Below are 25,083 nucleotides of genomic sequence, written 5' to 3' on the forward strand. Positions count from 1 at the left end.
GCTGGGTGGGACTGCGCCGAACCCACTGCGAGAGCTGCAAGCGCCGGTGGCGCCGGCAATGCCAGCATATCAGGTAGGCGCCAGCTTTTCATTCACAGAATCTTGCACTGGATGTAATGATTTTGAATTCACAACTAATCAGAAATGCTTAAATATCTCCGCAGTTTCTTCACTTTGAATTAACCGACAAACGTAGGCAACAAGATAGGAAGAAAAATGTGTCTGTAGACACCGGTGTCACCCTCTGACTGCCGGAGAAACTACTGCGGTAGCATCATAAAATGGTGTCTCTCACTATTTCACGTGGCGAGCGTCGACCGTCCTGACATATACTTTAAAAATAATAGGTCTCCTCAATTTGACTGCACTTTGTGCACTAAAATGCTACAGTCACAAAAGTGTCGTGCAAGTGCAGCGCCAGTTATTTCAGTGCGTGTGCAGCCGTGCACTACGCTTTCCGTGCAGCGGCTGAATAGAGGGCAAAAGTGCCCAAACGTTGATGCTGCGGTCCGTGTTTACGCGCTCGCGTTCTTTTTTTCTTCTTAGAAATGGCGTCACCCTGCACTCACCTTGTGTTTCGTACTCAAATGCACTATCTTGTTCTACGTGACGACCATTCTCGTCTAAAACTGGAACAGCTTACTGTCCGTTTACTGACACAAGTATCATGCTGGAGCCGTCTGTTACGATGGGCACCAAAAAACGCGCCAAAGCACGCGACACCTTTCCCGAGACGAGAATTCGCAAAGAGGCTAGTGCAGAAGTGTAGAAGAACTCGTGCAGCTGAGTGTCAAATTGAGGGCCGTAGTGCAGGTGGCGCTAGCTGCACTGGCAAATCGAGTGCGAAAGTGCTGGACCGCCTCAACTGGTGCAGAAAGTGCAGCCAAATCGAGGAGACCAAAAGTAAGAATGGTTCGAAACTTCGAATTTCGGGGGTTGGACACGTCAAAGCTACACCTCACCTAGAAGATATGCCATAGTGGAGCGATGGGTATTTTTTAAGGCCATAAATAGATCTTCAACGTGCGCCAAAATAACGACACACGGGCGTTTCTGTTTTTTCTATCAGAGAAATTGGTCTCCCCGGCGAAATTCAATCCGAGTGTTTGAGCTCAACACAACGCTTAGGTATTGGGCAACTGCACCGGGTAGTTTTGGTTTTTGGCTGCTAAAATAATACGTAAATGTATAACGAACTGCAAGTAATAAACTATAAGCGAAGAGGGTTAGGGAACGGAAAGTGTCTTTATTTCAGTTGGGGATTTCCGTGACCAATAAAGGGCCTTCGCCTCAACACTGTTAAGGACAGGAAGTATCGCCGGTCATCCCTCGGACCAGGCGCGGGTGTTGTACATCGCCTCGTGGTCTTCGGGAGTAAAGTCATTCGGGAGGTTGAGCAGCTTGCGGATCTCTTCCGGCTTTTTCCCCTTGATCATGTCGGCGACGCTCTTGCACATGACGTCCATGAGACCCTTGATGTTCAGGTAGCTCGCCGCCTCGATGAGCTCAAAGAGGACCTTCTGGTCGACCTTGAGGAACTCCGCATCCCAAGGGGAAATCTCGGTGCGCTTCTTCGGCTGAGAGTCGTTGTCGGCCGGAGGTGGCGGGTCATCCTTGTGGCGCGTGACCCAGGAGATCACTTTCTCCAGGATGTCCGAGCTCACGTTGGGCAGCGACACCACCTGGTCCCCACGCTCGTCTATGCTGAGGTCTTCAAGGCTGCTCTTGATGGTGTCCGACACGCTGGCGATTCCAGCGTCCACGTCGAAGACTTTGCCATCGGAGCTCTGAAGCTTAATGCTGGGCATGCTGTCTCTGCGAAATGAAGAAAAAAAACACAGAAAGAAGAAAAGGAAGAAAGAAAGGGAAAAAAAGAGAAATAAATAAATAATGAAAGAAAGGAAAAGAAAAAGGGAACAAAGACAGGAAGGAAGGAAGGAAGGAAGGAAGGAAGGAAGGAAGGAAGGAAAGAAGGGAAGGATGGAAGGAAGGAAGGGAGAAAGGAAAGAAGGAAGGAAGTAAGGAAGGAGCTAGGAAGGAAGGAAGGTAGGGAAGGAATGAAAGAAGGAAGGAAGGAAGGAAAGAAGGGAAGGAAGGAAGGAAAGAAGGGAAGGAAGGAACGAATGGAAGGAATGAAGGAAGGAAGGAAAGAAAGGAGGAGGAGGAAGTGGTAGTTGGGGGTGGGGGAAGGGGAGATAGAGGCCGGTAACTGTCTGGCGTTTCGCCGACACCTCAACCGGCCGAACGGAAGCGAGAGGGGGGACAGTTAAAAGAGTAGAGAAGGAGGGATGGAGGAAGAGAGGGAGAATAATAATTCGGCACGCGACTCTTCCTTGTAGCACGCACCCGTTCCTGCAGAAAGGGGAAACGCGCGTACACTAGATGCTAAGTAGTAGCTAAATTATAATAACAACAATAAGGAAAAAGTTAAGTTGATAAAAGGTAGTGGACAGATGTTAAACATCTATCCAGGGAAGGAATGGAAGGAAGGAATGAAAGAAGCGAAGGAAGTAATGGAAGGAGGAAGGAAGGAAGGAAGGAAGGAAGGAAGGAAGGAAGGAATGCAGGAAGGAAGGAAGGAAGGAAGAAAGGAACGAAAGAAGGGAAGGAAAGGAAGGAGAGAAGGAAGGAAAGAAGAAAGGAAGAACAAAAGAGACTGATTTATAATTTCTCACCGAAAAATCGGAGTGTGGATTTAAAAAATTATCCCATCAGGTGTTTGTAGCAGTGGTTTCTGCTTTGAGTTAGATTTTGGTGAGTTGAAGTCGAATAGGAGCATAGGAGCTGCACGAGCTACTGCTATTTCTAGAGTGAAGACGGAATATTGGAGGAATTAGTACAAATTAGAAAGTGAATTGTACAACGTCAGACAAATTTTGAAGTCCGCGGCCTCAAAATTTCAGAAGCAATTCTTTCGGGAATTGCTGAACGGGTGCTTGCCGGCCTCATTAATACGACTACAACTGGGACACTTGGGTGTAAACAACATGAACGTAATTCCTCAGGGCACTAAGTCTGCTGCGTGCTTTGGAGGCGACCGTCTGTCCATATTAGTTGTCCATTTCTTTACTTCCCCACTGCCTTTTCGCCTACTGCCTTGCTCTCTTTTTTTGTATTTTCGGACAAATTTGTTCAGTCAGCTTCTTTTCTACTAGCATGGGGTTACATTCTGCAGTCACGCTCACGCATTATTCTACAAATTGTACGTTTCCAGTGCATAGCTTTCGGAGTTTTTTTTCAAGCTACACGTAAGTCTCTCAAAGCTCCCGATTGCTGGCCCATCTCCCAAGTGCGCAGGTGCCACGAAGAAACGAACTACCAAGACGAAAACCTTCAGTCCACCGCTGGCAACGTGCTGGTGTTACCAAGAATGTTAGGAAGCCTAGGCAATACTTATATGGTGAATGAAAAGGCGGATGAAGTGTAAAAGTGTTGAATTCTGGATAGAATACGGCGGTAATGCATGCGCCTCAGTGCTTCACCGCTGCTCTTGAAATACAGGGCTCAGCGCGTTCATTCAATGTAGGCCAATGACGTGGTGCACTCAGTGGCATTTTTCAAGCAGCCCGCACGCTTCATCGCATACCATCCCCTTCTCTCTGCGACGTTTCCTCCCTCTTTCTATTAGTTTTACCCAGAGGCTGAAACAATTGACCTATTTAGCCCAAGATACACACTATTTTCGCAACTGTGCCTTGCTACTCGCTCACGCGCTGCCTATGCAAATACAGTAAACCCTCGTTAACTCACACTAGCATATTTGGAAATATTGATGAGTCGAAACTTTTTCTCGCCGTGCATTTATCTCCATACGTGCTACGTATTCGCCTTTCTTTATCTCGAAACGCATTTTAAGGGGATCGCGGATACCTCGATATGTTAACAAAGCTCGGTCCGCCAGTGGCCTCTGATACGGTGTCTGTGCAAACGATTAGCTCCTACTACGAGCCGAACGTGGTCGTCAGCGGCAAATTTTAAATTCTCGGCACCGCGGACGGTTGCTATGTAACGTGTCACGCAACTGTGCGAGTGAGAGCGTGTGTGTTGTCCGTCGAGCATCACGCAAACAGGCGATCATCCCGCAGTGTTTTCTTGAGTCATAATACAAATTCATTTTTACTGTGAATTATTTCGCATTTATCACGAAAGCTCCCCTGTGCACAAACACGTTTGTTAGCAGCATGTACTCCTACTTCAGTACTCTTACCAGAAATTTTTGGCATTTCACTAAACTCGAAACTCCGCTTATCTTGGACTTTTTAGTGGATTTTACGACTTCGAGTTAACGGGGTATTACTGCACCACTCCAAGATTTTTCCAGAAGTTCTGGGAACACGTTTCGAACGTGGGTCTCTATTTCGACGGCCGCAACCAATTAGCTAGGTTCACCTATGGTCAGTAAAAATGGAACTGGTTCGGTTCAAATGAGTTGATTAAAATAATGGAGAAAAAACCTTATTTCAGGCCCAACTGGAATACAGAAAGGGGCGATAGGGAGGAAGTCTCCTGGCCTCCGCCAGTTGGACGAGTTGTTGCTGTGAGAGCTGAGTAAGGCGGCCATGCTTGTCTCACACTGCGGTGTACCATGAGTTGAGTCCTTCCCAGCGCAAAATTGAATTATTGTCTTTTCAATACAATTATACATGTTTAGTAGCGCCTATCCAAATGTGGTGTTGAACCAAATATTCATTCACCAGTGCTTTATCTATCCTGTGAGCAATAGACAATATGGCGTGCCATGCGTCGGCACAACATTCACCAACATAGGTCATTTCTGTGTTTTGAAATAAATGCTACATTGAGGATTAGTTACGTCACGCGGCAGGCAGGTTTCAGTGATACGCTATGAAGAATGTCACAACAGCGTCATTTGCTTGGTTTAACATCGCCGTCATACGCTCTGCACGTCGTATTTTTTTGCAATGGCGTGGGCAACCACCACCAGACTATAACTACCAAACCTCAATTGCCGGTATTTGTATTCTACCAGTCTTTTGAAAAGCAACGATTTGCGATTTTAGCTTTGTCGCTGTGCTGTCAAGGGTTATACCGACCCTGCAGGACTTTGTTCGACTGTTTTAACGCGGAATGCTTTCAGAACGTCGTGAAGAAGCGTATCCAGTATTTACGTTAAGTGCCGACAAAAAATACCCACAAAGTTCCTGAAAAACTCCTCTGCACCCACGACATAATCTGAAAATTATTTTTTTATTTGTTGCACAGGTCATTTTTTGTGATCTTGAATTACAACACTCAAGCAGTTTAGTTGCCCTTGTGCGTCTTTTTTTTCAGTTGTACCCATACGCGCAATCGATGGCCACTTTAAAGGAAATCTCAACGAACGCTAACCAGGGGTTGGAAGACGAATCTGCTGCTATGAGCAAAACACCCAGTGCCGTTAGTCCACGTCTTGTCGCTCTTTTACCATGTCGATGTCGAAGTGCACTCGCGTGAGGCATGCGCTTTTGTCGAGCGGCCATCCTGAGTCCTTCATTGACTTGGTTCACCGATACCTCACTTGCCCCGCTAGTTCACTCGACGGAGGCAGTCATCGGCGGGCTACACTTCAGTACGTGCCCTAAATGAGCGAGGTACTATTATTCATGTTTTGCTCACATAACGTGCTGTCTCGCAAGCTTAGGCACAAAACGGAGAACACGAGGGAAACGCCGCAAGAATAAAAGTATGCTGGCATTGCCTACGTTATTTCTTCCATAGACTGCCAGCATGTATAAAAAATGCAGACAGGAAACGTCAAAAAGCGTTTGCAGCAGCATCAAAACGATGTAAACAAGAACGCGGGTCATCAAGCGCCCACGGCGAGCCGGGCGGTATCTCATCGCACACAGTCAACTGGAGGAATGCACGCCTAGTCGCAAAGGAGAATCATTTTTCATCGCGACCCTATCTACAGTCACCCTATACACAGACAACGAAGCAATCTCCTAATCGAAATGACCGAAACCTGCCACAATTCTACGCAGGATGCCAGGCAATGCCGTGAGCGTCACATAAGAGGAAAAGTTTTGTTTTTTCTTTCATTGTGAACGAGGCTTCCGTGTAGTCGAAACGTTAAAATTTTCCTTTTTTTATTTTTGTGGACGGCGTACTGGCTTTTCAATTTCGGTGTGCAGTACAAACTGGCGTGCCTATACTCCAGTAGGATGGAGAGTTGAGCGAGTTGGTATAGCGATATGGTTGGTTGGAAACAGCGCGCTAAAACGGGATCACAAAGAAAAGAACCGGACAGGACGAGCGCTCGTCCTGTCCGGTTCTTTTCTTTGTGATCCCGTTTTAACGCGCTGTTTCCAACCAACCATGCCTATACTCGGTGAATGTTCAACCGCGGATATTAGGTTCCCTGTGCGAAAAGACACGCACCACGGTTTTGACATTGAAATTCTAACACATAACTACCAATTCTTGCAAGAGCCACGGGTCCAGCGCTCAGCGCACGCTTTCTTTTGGAGTAGGATTCTACATCAAAATGTTCTTTCCTGAAGCACAGCTTGAGTGTTCAATGCAAGAGAAGGGACTTTCCCAATTAACCGAAATGAACTTTAATGAGACTTACAGGAGGGCAATTTATAAAACGAACTGCATTTATGCCTAAACTGGGCTCACCTATAGGTTATGGTGGGCTTCCAGATGCAGAGGCCTCAGCGCATCCCCACTTTCTTCTTTCTCTTCTTTGCACAAATGCCCATAGGCATGCGGCAGATTGACCGGAGTAATCGCAGCTGCTTCCTGCCTTTTATCGTCGAGCCCTCTGTGCTCGCAACTGTATTCCATTTGCTGAGGTATAACAATTTTCTTAGTTGTTTTCTGCGCTCATGAGAAAACGGGCGGAATAATGTACCGGCACATGCACAGGTGTAACAATTTTCCTAAAGCGTAGGCGTGCAGCTCAGTGTAAAGAGTGACTATTCTTCAGCATCCGTTATCAATTAGAGATGTCAGGGACTTAAAATATTCATGCAGATGTATATTGTTGTGAAAGCGCTCATAATAAGTCCAATAGTTATGTTTTCTTTTTTTGGGAAGCCCTGTGTCCACTCATGCCTGTTTCTTGATCGAGCATTTTCCGGCAATAGGTTCAGTGCGGAAGACCTACTAGCCTAGCTGTTGTGTCGTGAGTGACGGCGAGCGGCCTCGGCGGCGACGGGAGCGAAGGCGCAGCGCGCCGGCCCACGCACAAGCCCACAAGAAAGAGTGCGACCTCGCTGTTCCAACCCCAGACAAAGAATGATTTATTTCACATCACAACGGCACCACCGGACACGCATACGCACGTGATTGGATCATTAGCATCACGTGCGTCCCACCGCAACGACATCTAGTAACAACCTAATACAACACCGCGCACACAGTGCGCGGGCGCTCCACAGAGGGCGCCACTACACCACATCATCTCCCCGTGCAAAAGAAGTTCGCACACCCTGTGAAATACATACTCCACACCATTCCCCCGTGCTTAAAAGACTGCGTTGCACATGATCCACACAAAAGCACTCAGGCGCTCAGGACAGTCCTACATAGTCCCACAAAAGAACTCATCACTTGCGCAGGAGCAGTGGAGGTATGACTAACAGAGTCGCGCACGCTCCTGTAAGTTGCACACACGACACGCAACAGAGTAAGACGTTTTTAAAGACCCATTAAGAAAAAACCGTCCAAAAACACTTTCAATGGTGATATGCGATTCAACACAAGACATGACACGTCCAACATGACACTAGGCATGAACCCTACGTCTACCCCCTACCGCACACAGTCGCGAAGCCACTGAGGCTGCTTAGTCTTACGGCGTGGACGCGTAGACGATGAACTTGAATTATCTGATGACCCAGACGCCCCCTCATTTTCCCTTGTGTTGTCTACATGGCTATTTGGATCTGTTTGCTCACTATTTTCTTCCTGACATTCTACCGTTTCCTGAGGAACAACGGATCCAGACCTTGCACTGGAAGGAAGCTCTGTCAGATCCGAGTCTGTCTGGACACTGGGGTTTGCCCCATCTGTCAACGGTAGACTAGGGGACTGACTGTCACAAATGTCTAAGTTAGACGAAGAGTGTAAAAACTCTATGCCTCGAAGAGAGTTCAAAATTTTCAAAGGAATACGGTGCCGAGCCAACCTCAATTCCTTTGGGAACGACTGTGAGTTTCGAAGCATTCCAGATCTTTCCATCACTGAGCTTAAAGGTGAAAGGTGCAACCTGAGCTTGCACTGTCAACGGCTTACTATACTTCAGAAATCCTTGCTTACGGAATTTTACTTTCACGACATCTCCCACCTTTATGCTGGTCTGCTGCGCACCTTTCCTTCTGTCAAAGTACTGTTTAGCTTTATGCTGCTTCGTGAAGACCTGATTCCGAACATGAGGCAGGAAATTGTCTGATTCTGCTTCCTTTTTACGTATCCTGAAGTTGCTAATATCCACTTTGGAACGAGGCTGACGTCCATGCAGCAAAAAAACTGGAGAAAGACCTGTCACTGAATGTGGTGTGACCCTATACGACCCAAGAAATTGTGTAATGCTTTTCGAAGCATCCTTGCCTTCAAGTCTGGCTACCTGTAAATGTTCTTTAAACCGTTCAATCTGGCCGTTAGCCTGAGGGTAATAATTCGACGAGAACACGTGGCGGATACCTTTCTCCTTTAGGTACTCTTGCATTTGTTTGGAGACAAACTGGTCTCCATTATCCGTCACTAAAACCTCAGGGAGCACTTCCCGACTGAAAGACCAGTCCAACAACTTAATAACATCCTCAGTTGAAATGGAATTTGTTCCCAGAACGTCAGGCCACTTAGAGTAGTAATCGACTAGTGTAACAAGAAATCGGGGGTACGACACATCTAACGGACCGACGATGTTCATTCCCAACTTTTGCCAAGGCCCTTCAGGCCATTCCACTGTCTGCAACGGAGCTATATGAGGCTTAGCAGACTTGTCTGCCAGCTGACAAACGTGACAATGCTTTACATGTTCTTCAACATTGCGATCCATTTGAGGCCACCAGTAACGTTCCCGGAGAAGTTGTTTCGTACGTACTATTCCTTGATGATTTTCATGTGCTAACTGGAGGAAGGTAGGTACAAGTACACAAGGGATAACTACACGGTCATCACGCATGAGTAAACCGTCCACCACAGAAAGTTCATCCTTCACATGAAAATAAGCTGTTAATTCACTGTGTACTTTTTTCTTATCGGGCCAACCCTTGGACACATACTCTGCTACCTTCTGCAACGTCACATCTGCCTTCGTTGCCAGCTGCACGGTTTCTTTATCGACTACTGATGTTACTAGTGACACTATCTCTTCCTCCTTAACAAGTTCTTGACCGGTCTGAATGGGTAATCTCGATAGAGCGTCAGCCACCAGATTTTCTGACCCTTTGCAGTACTCGATGTCAAAATTGTAATACAGCAAACGAGCTGACCACCGTGAAATCCTCAAAGGTCTCCGACCTGAGTCTCCTGCGGCTAACAAAGCCACTACAGCCTGATGGTCAGTTCTAAGTGTGAACCGTCTGCCCCAAAGAAAAATGTGCCACTTTTCACACGCGAACACACAAGCCAGCGCTTCGCGCTCTCCCACAGAGTATTTTCTCTCAGTGTCGGACAAAGTTCTAGAAGCAAAGGCTACTGTTTCAAGCCTACAACCATACCGCTGCTGTAGTACCACGCCAATTCCCACATCAGATGCGTCGGTAGTAACTACTACAGGCAAGTCAGGATTAAAGACCTTCACGACAGGAGAACAAGTGAGGTGCGCTTTCAACTGATCAAAACTGCGCTGAGCATCATCAGACCAACAAAACGTCTGACCCTTCCTGAGCATGAGGCGCAGTGGTTCAACTATCTCTGCATAGTTCTTTATGAACTTGGCATAGTATCCTGCAAGACCTAAAAATGATTGTAGTGACTTTATGTCCGTAGGAGCCGGAGCATGTACTATAGCTTTTACTTTGCTTTCCAAAGGTGAGATGCCCTCAGCCGAAATCTTGTGACCCAAAAAATCAAGTTCTTTGACCGAAAACAGACATTTGTCGTTCAACTTCATGCCACTGTTTGCTATACATGTTAAGACTTCAACCAAGCTAGCGTCATGCTCAGACTGAGTCTTTCCCCACACAAGAATATCATCAAGATAGCAAACGACATTTTTGCAATTCTTCAAGATCTGAGACATCATTTTTTGAAAAAGCGCAGGCGCCGACTCCAGACCAAAACACACCCTCTTAAACCTGAATAAGCCTTCATGAGTCACAAAGGTAGTGAAGTCCCTACTTCCCTCTTCCAGCAACAACTGATGATAAGCCGACGCTAAGTCAAGCTTAGAAAAACAAACAGCACCATGAAACATCTGCAACAGCTCTTCAACATGCGGTAAAGGATACCCATCAATGATAATTGCCTTATTCGGTTCCCGGAGGTCCACACACAGCCGAATGTCACCGTTCTTTTTCCGGACGACGATGAGTGGCGAAACCCACTCCGAGGCGTCGACACGTTCAATGACATCATTGTCTTCCAGGCGTCGCAGCTCGCTGGACACTGGATCACGGAGAGCAAGAGGCAATCGTCGTAGCTTAGATGCAACTGGAGTCACACCTGGCCGCCGTTGGATCTTATGCGAGACGTCTTTGACAAGACCCAACTCGCCGTTGAAGAGATGTTCAAAACCCGAGGGCACGTTCGCGGGACACTGCACTACACACACCGATGCTAGTCGACACGTAGGAGACGCACCGTCGATCTGAATACCCAATTGCTGGATGGCGTCGAGTCCCAAAAGCGATGTCCCTTTGTCTGTGACGTAGAATGTGACGGAGCAAGACCGTTGCAAGACTTGAACAGGAGCTTGGAATGAGCCGCGGATGCCGATACGCTGCTTGGAAAAATTCCACAATTCGACGGAGGCCTTCGACAAGGCATGCTGTTTACTGAAATGACGCTTGAAATCTTCGGCAGTCATCAACGACACGGATGCTCCGGTATCGACCAAGAGTTGCATGGTCACTCCACTGACTTCGGCTTGTACGACTAAGTCCTTTCTCGGAGGATTGTTGACGCTGACTTCCGCTTGGACGACTAAGTCCTTCCTCGAAGAAGTGCTGACTGTTAAGACAGAAGATCTCGAAGATGAGTTGATCTCCGTGGATGTTGGATGCTGTACAGGTTCCGGTGCCGGAGCGAAGCCCGTAGCTTCCTCCGAAGAAACTCGATGCACTGGTGCCGGCTTGCGACACATCGACGCGAAATGTCCCCACTTGTTACAAGAGTTGCAGCACCGATTTCGGGCTGGACAATTTTGAAATGCTGAATTATGCCATTTATTTCCGCATCGTTCGCACAACTGAAGCTTGCCTGCAAACTTCTTCGCCTGGACTGTACCGCGAAACTCTGCAGCTGACTGCGAATGGAAACGTCCATCTTGGGGGCCACCATCTTGCCTTCCCGAACCCGGTGGAATGACGTCACAGCCTCCCCGGCTGGCCAGGCCATCTTGAATTCCTATGCCGCCATCTTGAGCGCGCCGGCCTCCCCGGCGGCCCATGCCATCTTGATTCTCCACGCCGCCATCTTGAGCGCGGCGGCTTCCCCGACTGTCATCTTCCGCGACGCCACCTTCTCCTCGTCGACCTACTGCTTGTACTTGATGATGCGAACCGAAGGCTTGATTCGCCAACGACAAAGACTCAAAACTGCGACCAATCTCTTCAGCTTTCTCCAAAGACAACATTTCACCATGCGCGAGCAGCTTTTCTCTAACTTGGGGGTTAGACGTTCCATGAATAATTTGATCTCGGACGCGCTCCGCGTACGTCAGACCGAACTTGCGACGTACGGCTTTCTCCTTTAGAACGGTCACGTATTCTAAAAAACTTTCCCCCTGTAATTGAAGACGACTTGTGAACTCGTGTCGTTCAACAAGCGTGTTTGTAGACGCGGCGAAGAGCCTGTCTAGCTGCTCCACGAGTTGGTCGTATTTCGAAACGGCCGAAGCCGATGATGCGGTCACACTTGAGTCGGACGGGGAGTCTGTCACGTTAGGGTTGGTCACATTAGAGTCGGTCACGTTAGTGGCGGCGTCCCTCCTTGCTTCCTCCAGCTCCGTCTCGGCAAAATACTTCCGTTGCCCCTCCCTACCCAAAACACTGACGAGCGCCGACGCGCGCCGTCCGTCGCTCCACTCGCTGCCGCCAGCCGCCAGCCGCCTCGAGATGGGCCGGAAACAATTTTCTCCAGTTATGCCACGGAATCGGAGGCGGCCCCGGCAATTCGAGGAAAACGGGCAGGTTATCGAAGAGGCCCATGCTGCCAAGCAGAAAGGAGAGAGACGCAGGAGCAGAAGCAGAAGAACGAAGTAGGGCGAGGCCTAGGCGATGGTTCGACGAGCGTCAGCACAAAAGAACGCTAGGCCTCGCGACGCCAGACGCGCCAGATAGTCACACTCGAGCGAGATCAAACAACGCACTCACTTTTTGATTCTGCCGGAACCGTCGGCGATGTCGCTGTCGCAGCAGAAGAAAAGGATCCCATCCTCGTCGCCAAAAGATGTTGTGTCGTGGGCGACGGCGAGCGGCCTCGGCGGCGACGGGAGCGAAGGCGCAGCGCGCCGGCCCACGCACAAGCCCACAAGAAAGAGTGCGACCTCGCTGTTCCAACCCCAGACAAAGAATGATTTATTTCACATCACAACGGCACCACCGGACACGCATACGCACGTGATTGGATCATTAGCATCACGTGCGTCCCACCGCAACGACATCTAGTAACAACCTAATACAACACCGCGCACACAGTGCGCGGGCGCTCCACAGAGGGCGCCACTACACCACATTAGCAAACTGCATTTCGTCGATTTTAAGTGCGAATGCACTTTATAAGCGACCCTGAATTCCGTTGACCGCCGTCCTTCCACATAGCAACAGCTGCGGGTGCGCGCGCTCCTCGTCTTCCTTGGCAACGGGGGGAGATGGGCGCGCGCTGCCTGGCCGCTTGGTCGGCAGCCGGGCGGCAGCCGGGCGGCTTTGGCGCTGGTCCAAGGAGACGATTCCGGCGTTCTCTTCTTGTTCCCGAAAAGGCGTCGAAAAATCCTCTTGGCATAAAATAATTGGCTGGGTGTTATCCCAAGGTCCTAATCAGGTCATCTACTCAAAAATTTCGGGTGGATGGGGATTATTTAAGGTGATTCCTGTGGATGGAGCGGGAGCGTGCAGAAGAGCCCACACAATTAACGTCCACGTCCGCCACGTTGACCGTCTACTATATAATTGCATGCCCTGCATTTGGGATTGTTCCTACTCGCATGGAAGAGGAGGAAAGGCAAATTTTATTGAGACAACAAAATGAAAATAAAGCTAGGTAGCCTCTTAGTTCAAAAAGCCGCGAGCAACCGCTGCTGCTCGCACGTTTTTGGAATTTTTTTCGGTACTTTCCGTTTTTGATGCGTCTACCTCCTTTGGAGGGGTTGCTTATGAGGGAATACAGTTGTATTTTGACTGCCGTGAGAATATTATCAGTCGGGGCAATCTGTGACTACCGATCACGTGGCTCTGGGATATATGTATACGTGCTTTTATCTAAGAATAGCACTTCTTTGTATTCGTTGAGTTAGAAATATCTCACGTTGATGTTTGGCAGCATGGTATCCTAAGCGACCTAAAATCATTAGGTTTTTCAGCACCCGTGCAAAACACCCTTCAATTGTACACAGGGGCGTAGGGAGAGCAGGGGGCTTCTGTGGCTTGAGCCCTCCTTCCCCCCTCCCCCGAAAGTTCGTCGCACTGTAATGCCCGGCGACCAAGGCAACCACATGCGCAGAAAACCATCCTACACTCTTAGTCGCGTCCCGGATGGCGTCCTATTTATATGCGGTGGGCAGTCCCAATACCATGATATAAGAGGCCCTGACAGACTTTTCCGTGTCAAAACCTCTGGTGGTTACAGCACGCTTATATTCTGCGCCAACGGCCCGTGTCACGGCTATAAACTTGGAGACAGCCTGGCGCCAGGAATAAAATAAAAAGGGGCAATCATGAAGATTCGAGCAATATGTGTGGCTTGCGGCGCATGTGAGTATTCCTTCTCACACAGTGGCCCGCGAGCTTCCTTTGCGGTGGCCGACGACGACGCGCGCCCAACGACAAGGCGAAAGCCGAAAAACATTTAAAAAAAATCGTGCGCGCACATTCGCAGTAGGAGTGCAAAAAAGTTCGCGCGCGGGGAGTTGTGGTCCGGTGATTTGTCCTATCGCGCACGTGCGAGGAATTTCAGCGCGGAGCAAGTTGTGGTCCCGCGATTTCAATTTTGCTCTGTGTAGCTCATATTTAGTTGCGAGCGTTCACACTTTCTTGACCCCGTTCGCTTCCGCTTAAATCAAATATCTGTTTCGAGGCCGGTGTAACAGTGGAAACAATTGCGAATGCGATGGGTTTATTAGGGCCACTGGGAACGCAAGCCAAGCAGCGGCGCAATGTCAAGCCGGCTGGTGTGTGTATTGCGGGCATAGCCCGGTTGAACACGAAACGATGGGTAAGTCCCTGGATTTCTCTTAGATGCAACGCATCTCATGCTCGCCCCTCTGTGCTTCCTGCGTCTGTCCGACGTTGTCCGCACAGCTGCGCCTCTCCTCCTCTTCTCTCTCCGATAGTGAACACTCTCTCCCAAACAACTGCGGGTTGGCGCAGCGCGCTCTCACTCCGTTGCTAGGCGCCCGTGGCCGGCGCTGCATGCGCTGCGCATGTGCAGTAATCTCTCTCTCTCCGCGCTCTCCTCTCCTTCGGCCACTGTGAATATGAAGCAGCATGCCGCGCTCCGACGGTCTCTGTCGACAGTCGTCCGCGTTACGCTTGCACTCTCTCGAAGTACTCGATGATTGCTTGATGCAATCGTCGATCGTCTGCAATAAAGACCGTACCTGAGCATACGTGTACTGCATGTGCACTGCATGGTGAAAATGGAAAATTACGCCCACCTCCCCTTCGCGTGAGAATCCCTGCTATAAGCGTAATCAATACAATAGAAAACGCCAACGGAACCCCCCATGAGATGCGTTGCATCACACCTGGGTTCCCTCGCGGGGAGGTGGGCGTAATGTTTTTTTCGAGGGGGGGGGGAAGCGCAGACTGTAAGAATCAATGTTTGCAGACAACTAGTAAGGGCATCGAAATATGCCTTTTTCGTCATCGTAAGAAGCCCTCGCCAAAACCCTTCTCCGATACCCGGGGCCGTACGGAGAATTTGACGTGCTTTACGGAGAGAATTCGGTTTCCCAGTGCGGCGGCCGTTTTGGAATCCAGGCGAAAAATGAAAACGCTTGCTCATGTAAGGTAATATCGTTGCCGTAATGAGTGCCCTGGTGCCATAAAGAAATTGCATTTTTACACGAGTTTAATTGTCAAGGTAAAGGCACATTAAACCCAGTGTGAATTTCGTATTTTTCAATATTCCATGGCCACTGCTGGTCATTTTCGGTAGGCGTAGCAAAAAGTTAGGTAAAGTTTTTTCGTAACTAGTTTTTCGCGTCCTCGTTTCGGCTAGTGACTTTTCTGGCTTGTTGAGTAGTCTGGATTCTGTGGCGATTTGTAAACTTCATTACGGTGTGTTTAAGTGGTAAAGTTTTCACATGAAGCAACATTATCGAGTAACACCAGCCCCTCATCTTGTTGTGTTTGCCACGGCTGTCGTCTGTCTGGAGTGTCAACTCGCAGTTTAGAGAAAAATGATAGCATTGGCAGCGCAAACGCGGCGCGTCGCAGGCGTGGAGGTCGCTCGAAGCGATGGCTTCTAATGTTGTTACACATGCGCTGGCTGTTGCTCGGTGCGCGCAGTTTACCTATGCTTTAGCAAGAGATGTTGCTAGCAATTTTGTTCGATCTTTATTAAAATGTTTTACGCCATACTATTGGCGGAAATTTTTAGATGCGAAGCATCTCATGCTCGGGGCTGTGTCCCTCCCTCCTTTGTTGTCGTTGTTGTCCGCCATCCGCATTCTACTGCGCATGCGCGTCTCTTCAGCCCCGTCAGCGTTTGGCCTGACGTCAGCGCAGTCCACTATAAAAAGAAATAGTTCGGCAGCGCCCGGTTTTGATCCCACGATTCTCTGGCCGCAACGGAAGGTACGTGGCGCTCTTTCCACTGCGCTACAAACCGAGATGGGAGCATGTGCTGCGAACGCGCCTTATGTCCTTCACTCATTCAAACTACATCAAGAAGCTACTGATACAACGAAGGCACGCGAAGCTGAACTTTAACGGAAACGACGAACTGAAAACTTTAGAGGAGGATGTTGAATTTCCCGTGGGAAAGCTGTGGCGGGAAGCGCCACGCGCCTTGCAGCTCAATCAGAGAAGTGGACGAAGAGGGCGGGCAGCGGGGTAGCAGCGCGAGCACGCAATAAAGAAAGACAAGAACCAGGAGGTGTTCGATCAGGTAACGCGGGTGTCGGTCTGTTCGCTGTCTTTACATTTCTCTACATTTCTCTGTCTCTACATGGGTTTCACACTACGTTCCCATTCGTGCTCCGATAAATGAAACAACATAACGGCAACACAATGGAACCTACACGGAACCCCCATGATGCTTCCTCCTCATGGTTCCCCACGGGAAGATGGTGTAATTTTGTTTCATAAAAAGCAACTAGGGCATGTTACCATCCGCATGTAATAGCGAACAGAGTTTCTTGCGACGTCCAATTGACGCGTCGGCGTGAAATAGAATTATGGCAACGTTTTAAGTGCGAATGTACTTCTTAAGCGACCCTGAACCTGCGTCCACCTGCGATGTCCGCATAGCATACCCACGTGGGGGATTGGCCAGGAATCTTCTCGTCTTCCTTGGACACGGGGGGAGATGGGCGCGCGCTGCCTGGCCATTGACATGGCACATACCCACGTGGGGGATTGGCCAGGAATCGGGCGTGAGAAGGGCTAATGCACCCGCTTAAAGGAGTACTGACACGAAATTTCAAAGCTGAGATCCGCTCTAGCAATCAAGTACAACGACAACACAAATAGGTGTCTGTGAATAAATGCATATTTCTTTCTTTGTAGTTGTGTGTGTGTGTGTGTGATCTCTCTTTCGCGAACATTACCGAACCGCGCAAATTCAACTCCTGCAGTCGCACTTTCACATTCTTCCCCTCGGGGAAATGCGGGGAAATGTTTTTGTTAAGCCCCTTAAGAACTAAGGAGGAGGAATATACGTTTATTAGAGCAGTCAGAGTTATGTGGTTGACTGCAAGGTGGGGGACCTTGTTTGTCCAGGAAGCCCATTGGTCTTGGCATCCTGTGTCACCCGGTCTCTGAGCTGGTCTTCCTATCATCCCACTGCTCAAATGAGGGGTTTGATCTTGAAGAAAGTGATGGTGTGTTTCGGAACTCCCACACTATGTGGTAGGGAGTTCGAGGCTCTATGTGGAATATACAATGGTATATGTGTAATGTCGGATGTATCGAGGGTAATAATGTACCTTGTTGAGATGTGTTTGTGTGGAACTGTTGTCAGATGATCATGCCTACGCGATAAATAATGAGATGTGGAGGCAGAAAGTTCTTCTGCCCAAGCGGTATGTGCTAGGATGTCAGTGTACCTTGTCGGGATAATTTCACGTGTTAGGCTCATAAAAGCACTGGCCATATGATGATAACGTCCGGTAAATCCCTTTGGGTAGATATAATTTTTACAGCTGTTGATACCATGCCTCTAATGTCAAGTTTCGACACGGTCTGGGGTTCCGAAATGACGGTGACATGTACTTTACCCATAGTGGCTGCAAGGGCAGTGGCTGCTTCTCCAGTGATGTCGATGCCGCGTTAGTCATAAAAGCAGAGGCTCATTCTAGTAACTTGTTATTACCCATGTAGATGGCGTGGGCTTACTGGCTGGTGTGCACTTTTGCGTCGGCGTACCCAACATCCGACTGTTTTTCGTATGCAGTTCAAAGAGCTTTAACTATTGAATCTTGTCGTGCTTTGTTGTAGATCGGATGCATGTTTCTGGGAATCGGGGTGACAGCGATGTACTCTCTAACAAGTAGAGGAATGCGTTGTTTAGCGTTATTCTTTGTTGGGATTTCATAAACCGGTTTCTGTAGGGTGTGTCTCCTTGTCCTGGTGAGTTCTGGGCGTTGCAGTTGGCTAGTTGTGTGGGCTTCACCCAATTCCTTCCAAATGTTGAGCAGGCCTGATTGCAGTAATTAGTGTGTAGAAGCAGTCAGGGGTAAGCAAAGAGTACATTTGCAGGTTTTTTGCATCAATATATATATAAGTGGTTCCGTTTCGTTACTTTAAAGCGGTAGATCTGCCGTTCTACAAGTGATTCTACTTTTAAAGCTTGCACAATTTTCTTTGGTGTTATGTCAGGATTTCTGCTACGGCGGATTAGATGTAGAACTTGATGAATTGTGGTTTGCAGGTTATAAAGCGTTGTTTTACCCACTTCGACTTGTAGCGTAAGTCCTTGTAGGAGAAGAGTTTTGACCTTTGGGATTAGAGCAGTGTTTATCTGCCGTTCTAAATCGGGAATCGACGCCCAGGGGGTCGACCTCTGGCTGATTTTTTTTTCAGGAAGAGCGATTCGTGTTTGTCTGTATAGCAGTGAAGGCCACATAAGCGAAAGTACAGTTCTGTGGATTCAATTGCTTCTTGTATGGCGTCTTGCTGTGTGCAGGCAGAGCCCGCGCGTCCTTATTGTGATATCACCGGCATAGATGCCGTGCCTAATGCTTTCGGGATTGTTCAATTTTGCTGGGAGGTCTTTCACGGCCAGATTGAAAATCAGTTGTGATATGACCAAACCCTGGGGTGTTCTTTTCGGTGGTATCGGTAGTTTGTCAGTTCTGAGGTGTTTCAGGCCAATTGTTGCCGTGGGGTCTGGGAATAATTTTTTCACAAGGTCCGCTCACCGCAGTGTGTTGACTGTAAACCTGACATGGAATGACGTGTCATATCATCGAAGGGCCATTCCAACTGAAGGGCGAAAATGCCCCCTTTGTGTTGGTTGTTTAGATTTCCAGGATGTTTTCTTTGATTTGTAGAAGTATATCTTGAGTAGAGAGGTGTGAACAGAAGCCATACATGCGGTGACGCAAGTTATCATTGTCTTCGAAGTAAGCGGCAAGCTGATTGGGTATTATGTGTTCTTATACCTTCCCTACTGAAGATGTCAGAGAGATCGGGCGTAGGTTTACGAAATTATTGGGTTTTTCAGGTTTATGGATTAAGCTGACATCAGCATGCTTCCAGAAATAGTATACTTGACCCTTTTCTCAATGTTCGTTGATGCACTGCAGTAACCATTCTATAGCATGAGAGCCCAGGCTCCTGAGTGTCTTGCGTATTTTTTTCGTGACCTGACATTGCGTTTGTTGTGAGGTTGCGAAGAGCCGCGGTGATGATTTCCGACTCCGTAAAGGGGCTCTCAAGGTCTGAGTTGGAGTTACCGTAGTAGACTTGGAGAAGACGAAGGGTGGCGGGGATGATACCTATGTAACAGTCGGCCAGGACTCTGAGGAGGTGCATGTCGTCCACTATATGAGGGTGAATAAGCCAGCTTATATGGTGTGCGGCCGCTGCCTTCGTTTCTGTATTCCGGTAAGTGGTTTGAGAATGCGCCAAATTCGGCGATTGCTCAGCGCGCCCTGTAATTGGTCGCAAACATAATTCCGATTCTGTCTGCTGAGATGACGTGAGTAGTCAATGGCCTCCGAATTATGTCGGGATGAGCAGAGCTTGAGGGCACAGTTGGGTCCTCTTTTTTTCGTTGCTTGATCGTGCTTCTTCGAACCTCACATTCGTGGAGGATGTGCGGATCAGTGGCAGGGTTATCTGTGGTAAGCGGAATTGTTTTGCTGGGTATAAAAATAGATTGAACCATTTCCCAACTAAAAGGAAACAAAATTCTCCCGGTTACGTGGTTTGAAGATGGGAGCACATGCGATATGTATTAACAACTTGCTACATCGCATTTGCGTCTTAGTCTTTCGTTTCTCCGTCTCTTCGGCCTAACTATATAAATCGCCTTCTTTACTGCGAAACCTTCTCTCCACCTCTGTTTTCACTTTTGCTCATTCGTGTAACAGCGCGAATTCAGCAAGCAGATCGGCACACGCTCTATAATCAGGGTTCTGCGCGAATGGTGTGTACCTGTTGTTATCACGTTCTGGCGTCCAGCACACACAATATTCTACAGCTTCTAATTTTCAGTTCCTATCTTTGGAGATTTGTTGAAGCGGTATCATTAGCTTCTCAAAGGTCCCATTCGTGGCCAATTTACCCACTAGGTAGGTGCCTCCTGCAAAACCTTGCCTAATAATTTTCTGAATCACACATGCTTTCAGAACGCAGTCAACAAGCACATGCACTACTTAGAATAAGGGGTCGCAATGTACCTCAGCCAAAAATTATTGCTCTATTCCCAACAGGTAACTTAAAAGAGCAATTTCTTTTTCACTGAGCTGCTGAACCCACTTAAAAATTTCAAAATGTTTCTTATCGATCTTTTATCCCAACACGAAACATCTCCACTACATAACGGCAACCTTTGATTAAACAGAACCATCGAACGCACAACCATTTGAAACCATTGGGAGGCATGATTGCACAAACATTGGCGCAGCTTACTGTAGGTGTGCAAGACTGGAGAAACACCAGAGCTGGCGACCCCTCTTCCTTCGTCGGAGACACGGCTGTTATACACCTCACATTTGTTTCTGGACTTGCCGCTGAACGCTCCCCATGACTGGCAGACCCGGATGGTTTCGTCCGCTGGGTTTGACATATCACCCCAAGTGGACCGCGCTAGCACCCGCGGCCAAGACCAACGTTAACGCCCGCGCTACAAACCCAAAGAAAATGTTGTGCGCCCGAAATGCGATGATAGCTCAGTCGGATAGGCGCCGGTTTCAGAACGCAAGCGACCAGATTCCCACCACACGAAGCGTTTTTTGTTCTTTCCAATTGGCTGCACATCTTATTGTTTCCCCGCCGCTGCTAACACCGCTCCCCTCAATCGTATAAGTATGGCCTAGTGGTTTCGTTTCGGCTTTCACGGGGTCACGGGTTTGACTCCCGGGAACTCCCTAACCACATTTTGTTCTTGAGCCACGCACTCCCACACCATCTCGTGGGCTACTCGCCTCTTTCCCTCACACCTCGGGGTTCTTTGGCGCGACGGACGATTATTGCTCGACATTAACATCTCGGCTGTTGGAAACTTCCTGGCAAATTTGTCTCTTTCCGGGTCCTCGCGTTCTTCGACCGCGGAAATTACGTAATTACAGCAATTCAGGAGATACGGCCGGCTTCCTTTCAGTTGCAACAAGAAGCCCTTTCGGTAGCCACATTACAAGAAAAAATGCACAACAGAAAGGCAGAAACCCTAGGGGGGATATCCAGCGACGAGCAAAACGTTCAGTACCGCTCGATGCTGGCGATACCTATATCTTTCACAATCCTTCCAGAGTCGCAGGAAAGAGTAAAACCGTTTATCGAAAGTTTTGCAGATCCCTTTAACGAACGGAACAGCAGCAACGACAACGACATTTCTTCCACCGTTGGCAACGTGCCATAGAGCGCAGTTGTAGCGTAATCAGTTCTACTATGTATCCAGGACTTAAATCCTCTGGGATCCAACGCGCTGGCGTTATTAGGCTCATTTTTCGATTTTTCCGTGGCTTATTGCCGTCCGCTATCAGCCGTGCTCATCAAGCGTCTGCGGAAGTACGTCATCAGTGCTAACAGGAAACTGCAGCAGAGGCAGCCACGAGGGTTCGCCGGAATCAGGAATAAAGAGCAGCAGCAATGAGGTTGTGGAAAGGAGGACGAGGATATTACGGGCGAGGCAAAAGAAAACATACGTGCCCACTCAAGTTCCTTGCTGAGCAGCCATGATCGACAGCCGTGCCAGCAACTTAAATGCCACCACCAAAGCGCCTCTCCGACAGCCTAAAATGATGCCGGTGCCAACATTGTGTCCCCTAGGTCAAAAAAGGGGACAAAAGAATAACGCCAGGCTCTCAAAAACCACGGAAAGCCTACAGTAGAACCAGAAACGAACTAAAATGTGTCACGATACAAAACGAAACCTGGTATTTATGGCATTTATTTGCACTACTTTTCAAATAACTTAAAAATTTTCGCGTTCGTGTTACAAGAGCCAACTGTCCGGAAAGCGTGTTTCCAAACGCTTCGCTGTACAGAGCACCCACGTGACATGTGTGATGTCACTGCGCGCGCTCTTCTTTCAAACTAAAAGGAGCCTACAGTTGGGGCTCTGTAGCCTCGATGTACAGTACTGAGTAATGGCGTTGACTGCTTTGGTTAGACCCCCAGCAGGTCTATGAGTTTTTTTTTTTTTTTTCACTGCGCACCTTTTTTTTCAAACTTATTATTTTTTTAAACACAAACCTACGTGTTCTTTTTGTTAATAATAGTGGTTTGATATGTTTCAGCTCACTTTAGATTTGAGGCGCACCCTATGACGGCATTTATTTACCGTTCTGCATCGCGCGAACAGATATGTCACGTGGGTGCTCACTGCAGCGAAGCGCTTCGAAATACGCATCCGGAAAACGATGAATGGCGAGACACGGCAAATTTAAAAATCCCGAAATGTCGGCCGGCATCTGATTCCCTAAAGAAGACACGTAAGTATCCTAAACATGTAAATACCGAAAAGCGGAGGAGCCGATGTCACTATCACCAAAATACAGAAACTCTTTGACCATTTAGCCCACATTTTAAAACGCTTGCACAGGGGAGGTGCAGGAATGACAGAAAAAAAAAGACAAAACTTGTGCAAGAACTGATCATGAGCCGCATCTCGTATAGCCCCCAGTACCTAAAACTACGTACCGGCATTGAAGAAGGCCAAATAAACACGATTATCAGGCCAGTATATACGGCAGCTTAACCTGCTTATTTTCACAATCATCGCGAGGGCCTTTAAATTGTGTCGTATGATACCTTTGAAGAAATCATAGCGGACACACTCCTAGCACAAAAGAACTTACGGGATAAAAAAATGGGGACCAGTTATCCGATAAGATCTAAGCACACCCCCAGTAAAAAAGGCTAGACGCCAAGGCGGATATGTCACCGATCCAGCGACTTTCTATAGAAGCACTCCGCCTACTGAAAAACATAGATTCAAACATATGGGAGGACAGGGCACAAGCCAGAATCAAATTCCCTTGAAAGTCCACAACTATGAAAACAACAGTATACGCCGACGCCTGTAAGTTTGAAAGTACCAAGGCAACAAGTGCCGCTCTGGAATACACTGGCAATCGCTGTAATTGCGTTACCTTCCTTCAAACGGGAACTGAAACCTCGTTGCGATCCCCCTAGTGGAACTAACAAATTAAACACCATTACGCGCACTCAACAGGCTACTAGTACCTTGGCCTATTAGTACATAAACGCATGAGGAAGATTTTTCAATCCACAACAATAAAAGTCACAATACATTAATACGCGCACGCAAGGGTCTGGAAGGGCACAAAAATAAAAGTCACAATACATTAATACGCGCACGTAAGGGTCTGCAAGGGACAGACGCGGCCGACCCAAGTCACTCCAACTCGTATACCGTGCTTCCTGTTGACCACGGCTACCATACTCACCTCCAGAAAATATGCAAAACGTCTCCTCACCCTACCGCTAAGAACACCATCCTTGAACATGCCAGATGGGGATATCATCACTTAGGAATCGCAAACTCTGCTGAGGATACAAACCAACCAATATATCCACAAATCGAAATGGGCGAATATGTATAGTAGGAACTGTACGACATTATCTTGAAAACAGGCACGGAAATACGTCGACTTGGAAACGAAATACACAGGACGACGCGCTACTAGCAACTGGCAACATTTAGTAAGAAACAAATATAGAGGGCGACCAACCGACATAATCTAACTGATTAAGGCTTATGCAGCGATTATCAATAAAAATTACCCCAGACATAAAAAATACAACCTATAGGCCTTGTGCGCTGGTATGGTGGCGCCACTGAATTCGAACCAGCGGCGCCCCCTGTCGATCCGCGCCGCATCTAGCCCTACTCAACCGAGAAATTGAAAAGCACTGTGCCGTGCTGTGTCGCCAACAATGGCATCAGATCTGCCAGGAGGCAGACGGTCAAATACATAAGAGTCGCACATGGCACTTACTCCGTCACCTGCTGGACGACAGTCAAACCAAGGGCACGCAACAACACACCCTGGCACGTAACTTGCTCAAAGCTCGAAAAGAGCTAGGTGACGACGAGGTGTGCAAGTGCCTCAACGAGAAGTATCTACCGGCAATGCCACCCTCTCCTCTGCCGAGTTACACGGGCGACTCCAACCCTAAGCTCGACACAGACATTGAAGATTGGGAGGTACGAGCGGTCTTACAGAAGATCAACAGCAAGTCCGCGGCGGGACCCGACGGTGTCTCTAACAAGGCGCTACGCAACCTCAGCGACGGGGCGATCACAGCACTCACAAAGTTCTTCAATCACTTTTGGCGAAACGGAGCCTTACCCCGAAAGTGGAAAGAGGCACGGACAGTACTCATCCCCAAGCCCGGCACACCACCAAGCATCGAGAACCTTCGCCCGATTTCACTAACATCGTATATCGGCAAGGCCCTCGAGCACGTGCTGCTCAACCGGTGGCAAGAATACCTGGAAGAGAACAACCTCTACCCGGATACCATGCTGGGATTCCGGGCAAGGCTGAGCACACAGGACGCCATGCTTCTCATCAAGCACGAGATCATTGACAAACCGTCGACGACCACAAGCCCCATGGACAACCGGGTCATACTCGGTCTCGATTTGAAGAGTGCCTTCGACACCATCCACCACTGGGCGATTCTACAGCAAGTCTCCCACCTCAACATGGGAGAACGCACATTCAACTACATCAAGGCCTTCCTCACAGCCCGTACCACCACCATCGTGGCAGGGGATCTGGAGCTACCGACCAAGACGTTGGGGAGCATAGACACACCGCAGGGGGCCGTGATCTCGCCGACGCTGTTCAACCTAGTCATGATTGGAGTGGCCGAACGCCTCCGC

General features: G+C 48.4%; 1 pseudogene; it reads right to left on the minus strand.

Moving 5' to 3' along the window:
• Positions 1-1,322: 1,322 nt before the first annotated feature.
• Positions 1,323-1,917, minus strand: LOC144168210 (S-phase kinase-associated protein 1 pseudogene; annotated as a pseudogene).
• Positions 1,918-25,083: the final 23,166 nt, after the last annotated feature.

The sequence above is a fragment of the Haemaphysalis longicornis genome, unplaced genomic scaffold, assembly GCF_048455015.1.
Source record: "Haemaphysalis longicornis isolate Haplotype H1 unplaced genomic scaffold, Haemaphysalis longicornis Haplotype H1 scaffold_2, whole genome shotgun sequence".
In the NCBI taxonomy this organism is placed as follows: Eukaryota; Metazoa; Arthropoda; class Arachnida; order Ixodida; family Ixodidae; genus Haemaphysalis; species Haemaphysalis longicornis.